The 12,973-nt window shown below is 47.9% G+C and overlaps 1 protein-coding gene across 2 annotated transcripts in view; it reads left to right on the top strand.

Moving 5' to 3' along the window:
- The first annotated feature begins 585 nt into the window (after positions 1-585).
- The window catches only part of GTF2H2C (GTF2H2 family member C), a 349,036-nt gene continuing 336,648 nt past the window's right edge, over positions 586-12,973 (top strand). The window contains exon 1 of one of the 2 annotated variants that reach the window (XM_085632380.1): positions 586-660. The gene's annotated coding sequence lies outside the window, so the exon portion shown is untranslated. The remainder of the gene's footprint in view (positions 661-12,973) is intronic. The other variant, XM_085632381.1, reaches the window with a different exon arrangement.

Raw genomic sequence — 12,973 nt, 5'->3', positions numbered from 1 at the left:
ATGTCACCCACAGCACATAGAAACTATGACATGCACATCAAAAACGTAGCAGCTATGGGCCTTACACAACTAACCGCCCCGCATCTCATCATGTCACCGCCTCGCTAGCTTTGACTGTCAAGTTCGGCCTCAGGCCAAAAGACATGCCTGAATATCAATAGAAAAAAAAGATTGTTACTGGGTTAAACCATGGCTCACTCTGATCGCCTGGGCCCTATTCAGAGCTGCTCTCCCTCCCTGCCTTCTTCCTATCCAGAAACGCAGGTAGCAGCCTATCCCGACCTGTCCAAAACACTGTCGTAATACTACCTGTGACTAACTCGCAACAGCACTAGCTAAACCTCGCTGTATCCAACCTGCCACTACTGAACCGGCAGAATTTAAAGAGAAGCGGTTCAACAAAGGCACGTGCGCGAGCTCCACAGCCAATAAGTAAATCAGAATTCTAAATGGCGCCTGTGAATTGGTTGCTACATTCACAATGCTCCAATCATAGGCCATCTTACACTTTACAGTATCGCCCACTCCTGAACACCTCCCAGATCATGTTTAGACTTGGGATTGGTTGTTGCGCCACCCGGAAGTGCTAACATTTCATCAAATGACGGTAAAGGATCTGCTACGCATGTTGAATGCGAGGCTGAGTTCGGGATGAACTGTGTAAGTAGTGGACAGGAGGTCAGCGTAGCTCACGCCTGTTTGTTTATTTATGTACTGTATCTCACATGATATGCGGTCATCCGTTCTTCACCTTGATTTTCACTCAATCCAATCAATTCAGCTCGAAAACAAATATTCCATCCGCGCTAATATATTATAGCGTTTTCTCTTGTCATTCATCCCACATCCTTGTATTCGTCCACCACAAATATACATACAATGTGCTCATTTACTATCATTCGTTCACCAAAATGCATGTATTTCAACTATGCACACACCCTTTTACATACGTCTGCCACCGTCCCAACCACATCCATCCTCCCAAACGCACACCGATATCTTCATTTCCGCATGATCGCATCACCATGCTCTTATCTCCTCTCTCACTTAAGCTATCCATCGATGAAGCCCTACCCCTTTCGTCCAAGTATTCCATGTATCCACCATCACTAAATCGATCCTGTTCCGCCTGTGCATCCATTCTGTACGATCCTACTATGTTGGTACTGGCTTTCGTGTTGTCTGTGTATATTTGTGTTTTGTTTTCAGCGAAGGCATCTGCATGTCAGTCAGGGCTCGAGTCGGGGTACCACGCGGGTGGACGGCGTCAGCGTCCCCCCACTTTTTTTTTTTTTTTTAGGACTTGTGCCCTGATGTCAGTGCTTAGTTTGTAAAATATTAAGTGCAGGTGCTCAGATTTGTTTAGGAGACCGCACCTCTTCTCCGGCCCCACCCACTTCCTCCACTGGCTCCACCCACTCCCTCAACTGCCACTGCTGAAAGACAGATGTAATACCGCATCTGAATTTTCAGTAAAGGAGCCTTCCTTAAGTAAGGGTTTGATAGTAGGTTCCCCCAGCCCAAGAACTTTTTGAGAACAATTAAATCAAAAAGTGCACTTACAGCACAATTTTGGAATAAATTGGCTGAAATGACTGATGCACTGAAAGGGGACATCTATAATTTCTACTTTATGGGCTCCTGTCGTTTCCCACAGAGACGCAGGACACAGGTAGGGGTTATCTTTCCTTTATTATACTTCTTCACAGAGCTGCTTGTAATCACGTCTGTCCACGCTCCCTCGTCCCCTCTCCTGTCTCCTCCACACACCCTTGACCGGATGTGGTGTCCAGTTACCCTGGGGTCCCCATGGTCAATCAATCAATCAATCAGTGACACTTGTAAAGCGCGCTACATACCCGTAGGGTCTCAAGGCGCTGGGGTGGGGGGGGAGGGGGGGGTGCCGCTACTGCTCGAACAGCCAGGTCTTCAGCTTCTTCCTGAAGGAGAGGTGGTCTTGGGTCAGGCGCAGGTCGGTCGGGAGGGAGTTCCAGGTCTTGGCGGCCAGGTAGGAGAAGGACCTTCCTCCTGTAGTCGCTCTTCGGATGCGGGGGACGGCGGCGAGGGCGTGGTTGGCTGATCGGAGGTGGCGTTTGGGAGCGTGGAAGTTGACTCGGCTGTTGAGGTAGCTCGGGCCTTGGTCGTGTAGGGCTTTGTGTGCGTGGGTGAGGAGGCGGAAGGTGATTCTTTTGTTGACGGGGAGCCAGTGAAGGTCTCTCAGATGTCCGGAGATGTGGCTGGTTCGTGGGATGTCGAGGATGAGTCTGGCTGAGGCGTTCTGGATCTGCTGGAGTCTCTTCTGGAGCTTGGCGGTGGTACCGGCGTAGAGGGCGTTGCCGTAGTCCAGTCGGCTGGTGACGAGGGCCTGGGTGACGGTCTTCCTGGTCTCGGTGGGGATCCACCAGAAGATCTTCCGTAGCATGCGTAGGATGTTGAAGCACGCCGAGGAGACGTTGTTGACTTGCCTGGTCATGGAGAGGGAGGAGTCCAGGAGGAAGCCCAGGTTGCGTGCATGGTCTGTCGGTTTGGGTGCGGTGCCCAGGGCGGGAGGCCACCAGGAGTCGTCCCAGGCGGAGGGTGAGGAGCCCAGGATGAGGACCTCCGTCTTGTCCGAGTTCAGTTTCAGGCGGCTGGTCGTCATCCACTCGGCTACCTCTTTCATCCCTTCGTGCAGGTTGGATCTGGCGGCGGCGGGGTCGTTGGTCAGGGAGAGGATCAGTTGGGTGTCGTCGGCGTAGGAGATTATGCTGAGGTTGTGTTTGCGTACGATGGCCGCGAGGGGGCTCATGTAGACGCAGGGTCCTAGTTCCCTGCCCCAGGTCACTACATCTCCCCCTTGTGTCACAAAGAATGACGAGAAAGTGACAATACACAGATGTGTAGGTAGGTGATAGATGCAGGTCTGTCATGGCATAGTTCAGTATGCTTCCCATCACTACATTTCTTCTATTAGTCTCCTTGGGCATGTGCATGTTCTTCGCGGGCCGGCCTCCGTCTGTTGCTCTTCCTCTAGTCCCTCTCTATTTCTTGTTTCTTTCTTGTTGTGCTCCTGCTTTTCTTGTTCTGCTGTCTCCGTGTCATCATCTTCTTTTTCCTTCTCCTGTAATCCTTTGAAGTGTGAGCTGTTTCTTGTTATCCTCTGATGCTCTGACTCTGCCGTGATCATTGGGCCCTTCACTTTTGTTACTGTCAGCGGGTCTTTGGAGAACATGCTGTCAGATTTTCTTTGTTGTCGTTGACGCACAACTACCGTGTCTCCTTCCTTTATGTTTGACGAGATGGCGTGTTGCTTGGCGTCTGTATATCTTTTCATTTTTTCTTTCGCCTCTCTGTCCCTATCTGCAATGCTGCTGTGATCTGGTGGCACTGTTGCTTCTATTTGCGGTAGCGTCGTCCGACTCGTTCTTCCCAGTACTATCTCTGCTGGGCACCTTCCTGTGGAGTTGTGGGGTGTGTTTCTGTAATCACGTAGTACTTGGCACAGCGCTTGACTAAGTGATATCTGTGCTAGCTTTGCCCTTTGAACTGCCTTTTTGATGTTCCCCCATGAGCCTCTCCACCATTCCATTCGCTTGAGGCCACAGCGGTGTTATTTTCCTGTGGTTTATCCCTAGATAGACCATGAATCTGCGGAACTCTTCTCCTGAGAATGGAGGGCCATTGTCTGTTTTACTGTTTCTGGTGAGCCCCATGCTGCAAAGATGTCATCCAATATCGGTAGTGTTGCTGTGGCTGATGTTGACCTGTCGTACTATCGTGAACCATGAGGATTCGTCGATGACCACAAGCAGGTAGTTGCCTGTGTCTAGGGGCCCAAAGAAATCATCTGCTAATGTTGTCCACACCGCTCTTGGAAGTTCCGACATTTGTAGTGGCTCATGCTTAGCCGGTGGTCCTATCACTTGACAGAGGTGGCATGTCGCTATAGTTTCTTCTACCATGCGATCCAGGCCGGGGAACCATACTTTCTCTCTTAGTAGTTTCTTGGTGGCTACCACGCCTCAGTGTGACTCATGAGCCAGATTGACCAGTTGCCTCTGGAGTGAGCTTGGTATCACGATTCTCGTCCCTCTCATCATTATCCCTGTGTCTGTTTCGGATAGTTCCTCATTGATCTTCTTGAGAGCTAGCACTTCTTCTTTGCATACTCCTGTTCCCCAGGTGCAATTATTGTTGACGTGCTTCCATCTCTGCTTTCTCGTTATGTCCATTGCTGTTTGCAGCGTGGCATCGCCCTTGCTGTCCTTTGCTAGCTCTAGTAGTGTTATCGGCGCTGGGGTGTTTTGTTTCAGTATGAAGTTGAGGTATTCTTCTGCCATTGATGTCGTCTCGTGGACCTGCTGTAATGGGTGTCTCGACATGTAGTCTGCCGGATTGTGTTCTTTCCCTGGCTTGTGCACTATCGTGAAATCATAGTCCATTAGTATTATGCCTCAGCGTTCTATCCGGGGTGGTATTTTAGCTGATGGGCTGCCGTAGATCGTCACTAGCACCTGACGAGCAGTTAGTATTGTGAATGATTTTCCGTAAATAAACGTGGTAGTGTTCACATGCCCATACCACTGCTAAGCTCTCCTTCTCTGGTTGCGAGTATGCTTTTTCAATGTCTGTTAAGCTTTTGCTTGCATACGCAACAATTTTCCTCTGTGAGTCTCTCCCTGGCAAATGCTGCGCTAGAATTGCTCCTAGTCCTACTGGGCTGGCATCGACAGTCAGTTCAGTGCATAGTAGCGGGTCGAAGTAGGCCAGATGTTCCACCGTCATCACTGCTTGTCTTATTTCTTCGAATGCCTTGTTACATTCCTGGGACCAGATGAACTTCTGCCCTTGTTTAGTCAGTTCTCTTAGTGGTGTGCTCACTGTGGCAAAGTCCTGTATGTACCGCGCACAGTAGCTAGCGAGGCCCAGGAATGATCTTACTTCCGCAACATCCATCGAAGGATTTGCGTTCTTCAGTGTTTCAACCTTGCTGGGATCTGGATTCATCCCTTGTTTGGAGAAAATGTGCCCGAAGAACACTAGTTCCCCTCTCCATTTAATGTTAGGCCTGCTTGCTCCAGTTGTGTGCACACTTGACGCAATGCTGCGTCATGCTCTTTGTCTGTTTTTCCAAATACCAAAATGTCATCACTGTAATTGAGGCTGTTCCGCACTGGCCTTATCACTTGCCGTATTGTTTTCTGGAATATCTCCGCTGTCGACGAGATTCCGAAGCTTAGTCGCTTATATCTGAACAGGCCCAGATGTGTGGAGAATGTAGTGATGTATCTGGACTGGTGATCTAGTTCTAGCTGATGATATCCTTTGCACAAGTCCAGCTTTGAGAACCGGCACGCTCCAGTGAGGCAGCTTATCATGTCATTCAGGTGTGGCCCCGGGTGACGTTCCCTTGCGATTGCTGTATTTGGGATCCTCATGTCCATGCAGATGCGGATCTTTGAGGAGTTTTTCTTAAGAACTGCCACAATCGGAGACACCCACGGCGTTGGTACTTCCGCTGGTTCAATTATGTCTTGTGCCAGTAAGCTTGTTATTTCATCTTCAACTTGTGGTTGGAGATGTATTGGTACTCGTCTACGATGCTGAGCCACCGGCTTGATCGCTTCATTGATGTGCAATGTTATTTGTTTCCCTTTCAGCTTACCAAGACCTTTCAGTATAGCAGGGTATTCTTGTAGGATGTTTTTCGTTTCCGACATGTGATATGTCATTGCTAGTAGCCCCATCACCTGTGCCATCACATTGCTGAGCAGGCATGGTGCTGGGATGTCTCCTTTGAGCGCATGAATTTCCTCTTGGTAGAATGAGTCTTTGTATGTCAAGATCTCCGTGAATTTTCCCATATTTTCTTCTGGCCTTTTGGAGCCCCAAGTGAACACATCCACTGTTGACGGTGATAGTTGTGGTTTCACTCTCATTTTCTGGTATTCTGACATGCACATGATGTTGCATGTTGCTCCACTGTCAAGTACAAACGTAGCTTGGTGGCTCCCTACGCCTATGTCCACCGTGGCTGTCTTCTTTATTTGTTGTTTGTCCACAAGATGAATGTGTTCTGTCTCTTTGCATCTGACATGAGATATAGTCTCGCTGCCGACACAGGAGCTGCCGTTTCTTCTGCTTTGTCGGAGGAGCTGCGATTTACTGTTTCCATGTGTCGTGCGTACCTGTTGCTGGTCATCCTTGGTCTCATTGTTCTGCCTCTTTCACTTCTGAATTGTCTAGTCATGCACATGCTTGAAAAATGGTTGTCCCTGTTGCACTTCCTGCACTTTTGACCCATAGCTGGGCAGGCACCGACCAGTGGGAATTCGGGCCGCACCAGTAGCATGTTTGTTCGCCCTTCTTTGGTACAGTCTGCGCCTGGAATTCCTTCTTTTTGAAGTTCCCAGTGACGCGATGTGCTAACGCTACTCTCTTCTCTTTTCCTAGCTCCATCTGCTTGGCGTGCTCTGTGGCCCTTGCTTCCGTGCGAGCCATCGTCAATATCTTTTCCAGCGTCGTTGGTTCCTTCAGAATGCGTGCTCTGAACTCCACCGATAGATAACCTTCGATGATGCGCAGTCTTATTGCTTGTTCATTGTCAAATTTGTCAAACTCGCAGTTCGTGACCAATTTTCTCAGTCTCTTTGCAAAGTCATCTAGACTTTCTTTTCCTAGTTGGCATGCAGCGTTGAATGTGTATCTCTCGAAATCAACATTTCGTTGGGGTCAAATTTCTGACTGAGACACTTTATCACTCCCTTGTAATCCGCCGTTTGATCGGCGGGGAATGTTAACAATAAATCCTCTATTTCATCCCCTGCAAGTTTCAGAAGCAGGTGCAGTTGCTTGCTATTCGGGACGTCCATGGCGCTCGTGTAGCGCTCAAATTTCCTGAGCCATCTTTCCCACCGGATGCCCGCTTGTGGCTCCGATAGGCTGAACGGTAGAGGCCTGCGGAATATGGCCTGCGTGCTCGTCTTCTCATCATTGTCGCTCATTTTCCTTCTCTGGTCGTTCTCCCCTGTTCTTTTATTTCTTTATTTATTTGTATTTTTTTATTCTTTTATTTCTTTATTTGCCCCTTTGTTTCCACTGTATCCTGCTTTGTTTCGCTGTTTTTCTCTTCTTTTATGCCTTTTTTCCTCTCTTTTTCTGTTTTCCTATTGATTTCAATGGCTGCCTGACTTCAAAATGGCGCCGCACTGTTCTTTGTTCCTATTGGCCCGTTTCGCCTGACTTCAAAATGGCCGCCGTAGTCTTGCGATATTTGTCTTCTGTGTGCCTGAACTTTCAAAATGGCCGCCACACTGTTCTTGGTTCCTATTGGTTCATTTTGCCTGACTTAAAGATGGCTGCCGCTCTCGCGAGAGTTCCTTTGAATCACACGTGCTTTCTCAGTCAGTTCTGTTTGTGCACGCTCTGGTGCTGGTGCTTCTCACTCTTCGCCTCGCGGGCGGGCAACAAAATTATATAATTTATTATGCTTGCCTCAGCACTTTTACCGCTTCACTTTTCCGCGGCCGGGGTGGGCTCCCGCGTCGCTGCACGCTTCACTGCTTCCCCCAGACCAGGGTAGGCTCCTGGCTTTTCCAGATCGGGGATCGGCGCGAGGATCGCTGATCGTCGCGATTGTCCTCCAGTCGTCCAGCGGACCAGGGTGGGATCCTGGTTCGTCACGCCTGCTTCAGGTCAGGGAGGACGACGATTTGGCTTCCTTCTGCTTTTTTATTGGTGAATCCCACCTTCGATCGCCAGTTGTCGTGTCCTCACGATCCCACAGAGACGCAGGACACAGGTAGGGGTTATCTCTTTCCTTTATTATACATCTTCACAGAGCTGCTCGTAATCACGTCTGTCCACGCTCCCTCGTCCCCTCTACTGCCCCCTCCCCACACCCTTGACCGGATGTGATGTCCAGTTACCCTGGGGTCCCCATTGTCCACTGCAGGGTCCTAGTGCCCTGCCCCAGGTCATTACAGCTCCCATCTTCCCATTGTTTATGCTGACGCTGGTAAATAAAATGCCATTAAAATAAATGCCATGCCAGAGCTAACAGGGAAGGTTAAGTGCTGGCAGTGAAGCAATAGCAATATAGCACATATTAACAGAGGCAGAGAAAGGATGAAAACTGTGAAGAAAGGAGAGAGCGTCAGGCAGGTGGTACAGAGCAGTAATGTTGGAGTCACCGATGGTGCTAATTTTGAACAAAAGAAATCCAGGAGTTTTGTCACAATATTGTTGTGATGCACAGGGGTTGTTCTTCTGGGTATGTGAGTTAGACAGTTCTTGAAAGATGCTGAAGATTTCTCTTATTCAGTCAGACCTGCTAGATGAATTTTGTAAATTAAGACTTTTTGTCTCTCCTTATGGCACTATGGAGGCCTTACAGGTATCTTTTAGAGAGGGGCAATCTTCAGTTAAAATAGTCTTGTGCAACTTGCATTACAGGTTGAGACTGGTTTGTTTCAGCTCCACTGGCACCACATGGAACAATTGTTAGTGGATTTAATGCCAAATTTAGTGTTTCTTGTTTTGGTTGGTCCCAACTCGCAGAGATGTATTGTGGCATAAAATGTCCAGTAAGGCTTCAGTGCCATCCTAGTTGAGAAAGTTAGTTGTAACAACATTCTGTGTTACCTCAAGCTCGTCTGTGCTGACATATCTAACACCTGGATGGCATAATTGCATATCTCTTTCATTCAAACAAATGCAAGCACATCTACAAACCTGTGTCCTAGTCCATTCGTGTATATCATATGGAAACATCTGCCATGAATGGTGCAGATGTCATTAAGTCAAACCTAAAAGGTATCTGACTTAAGATGTGCTGAATGCTAATCATTGTGTATGTGACATGTATGTTTTTGAAAGGCACCAAGGAGGTTGGTGGTTTGAGGTGACAAATGTAACAAAATATGCACTTACTTGCTCCCTCCATGGTCATTATTTGAAGCCCAACACAAGACATGTGGTGTTTATTCGGTATCAAAGTTCGATTGCCATTAAATATATAATACAATTTAACTTCAACACTTAGGGCCCCATGGCAGGCGGACTTTACCTGCCCGCCACCGTAACGGAAAATAGGACCGACCGCCAGAGTTGTGGCGGTCCCACAAGGCCAAGTAGGATGCGCCTCCCACACTAGTGGGCGCATTCTGGCCTTTAATATTGCAGATGCTGGGTGCAGTTCCGTCCGCAATGTTAAAAGTGCATGGTTTGCGTTTCCATGCACAACGTGACAGGCACCGCGTGGTGCCTGCCACCTCTGTGTATGGCAATGTAGGGGGGTACCATAGGTACACCCTAAGTGCAGCCCCCCACCCCCTCGGGGGCCCGTAACGGGCCCCCAAAGAAACTTCCGCCGGCCGATGCCTCCATGGAAAGGCCTTTAAATTTGCACATCATAATATGGATATGCCCCAGATCCGCACGGCAGGCAATCGTAACGATTGCTTGTCGGCGGAAAAGCGGCGGACGGTCTTTCCGTCTGCCGCGGGACCCCCCGCCACACTAAAATGGCGGGGGTAAATCGGGTACAGATGGCGGGCGGATCGCCACCGCCGGTGGCGATCCGCCCGTCATCATAATGGGGCCCTTAGTGTTTGAAACAACTGAGTATTTGAATTGAGGACTGGAAATGTTCCCTGGCGTTACATTGGGTGTTATACTGTCAGCATTCGTTTTTATTAGCACTCCAGACTTTACATTTACCCACATAAGGCTGATATTGAAAGAGTTTTGCGGTCACAAAGGCTGGAATTTTCAAAAAGGAAACAAAAAGTATAGAGGTGAGAAAAGGAAAAAAACATTAATGAAAGGAAAAGTGGAAAAAGGGTGGCAAAAGGAAGGAAACCCCAACAGTCAGCCTTAGCAAACTGGAAATACGTTTTGTATTTTTTCATGGGCAAGCTTTCAGAAGCCATTTTTTGTTTGGAGAATTTCTTTAAAACCCTATTTTATCATTGGCTACGAAAAAAGGTTTCTTAAGCACAAACACCCCTGAAAACCTCAAGGGACGGTGGGGTCCCTCTTTGCTCACCGGCGCTCTACAGGGTTGGTCAAAGAAGGAGGTAAATTCATTTTCTGCATAATCCATTGTCTGGCATTGATAAGTAGTGTGACAAGCTGGTACCTGAGGGTACCACGAGGAGCTTGCACCAGGGAAGTGCGAGGACCCGTCCTCATCCTACACTTCCCATCGCTCTGTTTATATCTCTCTTTATCGGGCTCGTGGCCTGACTGCCGGAGACCAATAATTTGCATATAAATTCAATATCTCGCTCCAGCATTAGACCACTTAAATCCTTTGACTTTGCTACTAATTGGCCTGTGACAGTCACACTGTGCAAAACGAACTTGCATCACCGAGCGCCAGCCGCACACCAAGCATCCACGACAAACCAATCAAACCTTCCATTGACTTGTACAGACATGGCAGACACTGAACATTGCAAAATAAACAGATGCCACATTTCACTTGCCCGTGAAGAAACTGTGGTCAGAAAATATTTAAGAACAAGCTGATTCCACCGTTCAATGACCTATGTGGCACGCTCCGGTAAAAGAAGAGTTAGTTACTTACTTGATTACTGCCTTTTTCAAGAAGCTTGCTGCTGCACGGCATGCTGCTACTTAAGTTAATTGTGCCTGACTTCTGGCTAGTGCGTAGCGCGTGCGTTCATGCCTCATTACGATATGCATAGCTGCCAAGGTTTCAGATTGCTTTGTGTGACATTTTCATAATTTCAGTGTAAATATGAGTGACATTCCAACAAATATGAGTGACACTTTCTTGTGAGCAAAATCAAGCAATGAAGACGAGGGAATCATATAGATATCAGAAATTGCACCCATTTGAGTATAGCTGCGAATGTTTCAGATTGCTTATGTGTGACATTTTCATAGATTCAGTGGATTTATGAGAGTCATTCAACAACTAAATGTGTGGCACTTTCTTGCGACCAAAATCATACAATGAAGTCTATGGAAATAGACAAATATCAGAAATCACACTCATTTGAGCAAGAAGAAAGTCAAACTCTGCAGCAGGTGCAGTTAAAACTATTATTTAATTTTTAAATAGCTATTATTTAATTTTTAAATAATCAGCACCCTCCACCCCAACCTCCGCTCCAGTTAGCGGCTGAACCATATGTAACAAAGAGATCTCTGTGACAAATGCAGCAACCCACTGAGTTATCCACATACAATACAGTTCAATACAAATCAATATGCTGGTAGACTTTCTTTGCAGTAGGCATATTAACCCTCTGCGCTGCTTTATGGTCGGAGTGAAAACTGCCAGTAGGCAAAACTCTGACCTCTCTCAAGGGGTAACTTTAATCACCTGACTTACCTCGAACTTAGCAAGTCTCCCTGCTCTGGGAAAATAAAGGCTGCTGCTTCATTGTGCCACTGTCAAGCACGGATATTTAACACTTTTCACTGATAAATCAGCAAAACTGCTAGTTCAGACAAAACTTCTACCTTAGATGGCCCTTCATTTACAGCACAGACAGACAAGTTAGTGTACCCATTTCCAAGGCGCGTGGCTATTCCGTGCTGGAGTCCCCTCTCCATTCTTGCAACACAAACATTTTAAATGTCAGTAGCAGATTAATAAATGAATATCTGACTTACCTGAATCTCTTTCCAGCTGTCAGAATGATCTACTGAGACGAGCTGCAGGCGTGGCTCCGCGTGGATCACTAGCCTGTCTCTTGTTCAGAGTCAGACAGCGAGCCATGCTGCAGTGCAGCCTCAGCCTGTGCCACCTGCTCCCACTGTGAGACTCACGCTAGCGGGGTGAGTCCAGGGCATAAGTTGGGCTCTGCCTGGGCAGGGCACACACAGCAACAGCACAGGTCCAGGTCAGGAGGAAGTGAACAGGTGGTCAATCCTTAAACGCCGGCTTCCGCCTTTAACTCTTGGCCTTGCAGCAGGGGATTGATTTCCTGGGTGCTTTGGGGCCCGACTGGCAGGCAGGAAATTCAACATCCTGCCACAGAATGCGCACCGACCGGACATGGCTCCTCCGCAACAGTGTGTCCATGTGGGACCTCACGTGACCCGGGGAGCTGTAACCGAAAGCAGGTTTGGCGGCGTTAGTTTAAAGAGCTTCTTGGTATTATTAAGTAAGCCTTCAATGCCACAAAAACAGTCCTGGTAATTGATGCATTTCGTTAGGAAGATAGGTGCCTCTGCAGAGATAGTATTATCCGGGCACCGACCCCGCCTGCCCCCCACGACCCGTAAAGTACGGGAAGTGAGTGAATCCTCAATCTGCTTCCCCTGCTTGCCCCTGATAACATTTATATAATAAAAGCAATACACTGCACGGACTTTCCACTCAATACCTGGAAGTGCTGCGCCTTTTCAAATCACGCGAGTGCAGGCACAATTCATCTTACAAGAGGAGTAGTTTTAACACCGTAATTAGGACCTGTGTCTGTGTCACTAAGGTACACACGCTTCTGCGGCTGCACAAGACCAAATCCAGCCCAAACAGTGGTCTGCCCACCGGCAAAACAGACGGAAGGCATGGATTTATTATCAGTTCAGCTATTCACCAGAAAGACAGAGTTTCAACAGTCGTTTATATTGGCTGGCCGTGACACTACACACGTTGTGCAGCTGTTGATGTGAGTTGGAACTTGGCCCTGACTTCTAGACCCGGCCCTGATAAATAAGTGCCAGTGCTAAGCACCGGAAAGCACCAGCACAAATTAAGCACTGCTGCATATGCCGTTACACTTGTTGGCCTCTGTGCACGGTTGGCTGTGTTGAATTGTGTGTGCAAGGCATTCTGTGGGTATGGCTCGATGTTTGTATGCTTTCCGTGTGCATTTGTCCCTATTCTGTGTCTTTGTGCAAATGCACTAATTTTTAGTAGTAGTAAACTTTGTTTGGTCAATAAAAACCGCACAACTGTGTGCAAATAAATATGCAATCTAAAGGAATAGAATTGGCTTTATCCCATTTTCCT

The sequence above is a fragment of the Triturus cristatus genome, chromosome 2_1 (assembly GCF_964204655.1).
Source record: "Triturus cristatus chromosome 2_1, aTriCri1.1, whole genome shotgun sequence".
Classification (NCBI taxonomy): domain Eukaryota; kingdom Metazoa; phylum Chordata; class Amphibia; order Caudata; family Salamandridae; genus Triturus; species Triturus cristatus.
Note: the sequence above shows the minus strand (reverse complement) of the source record. Positions and strands in the feature narration are given on the sequence as shown.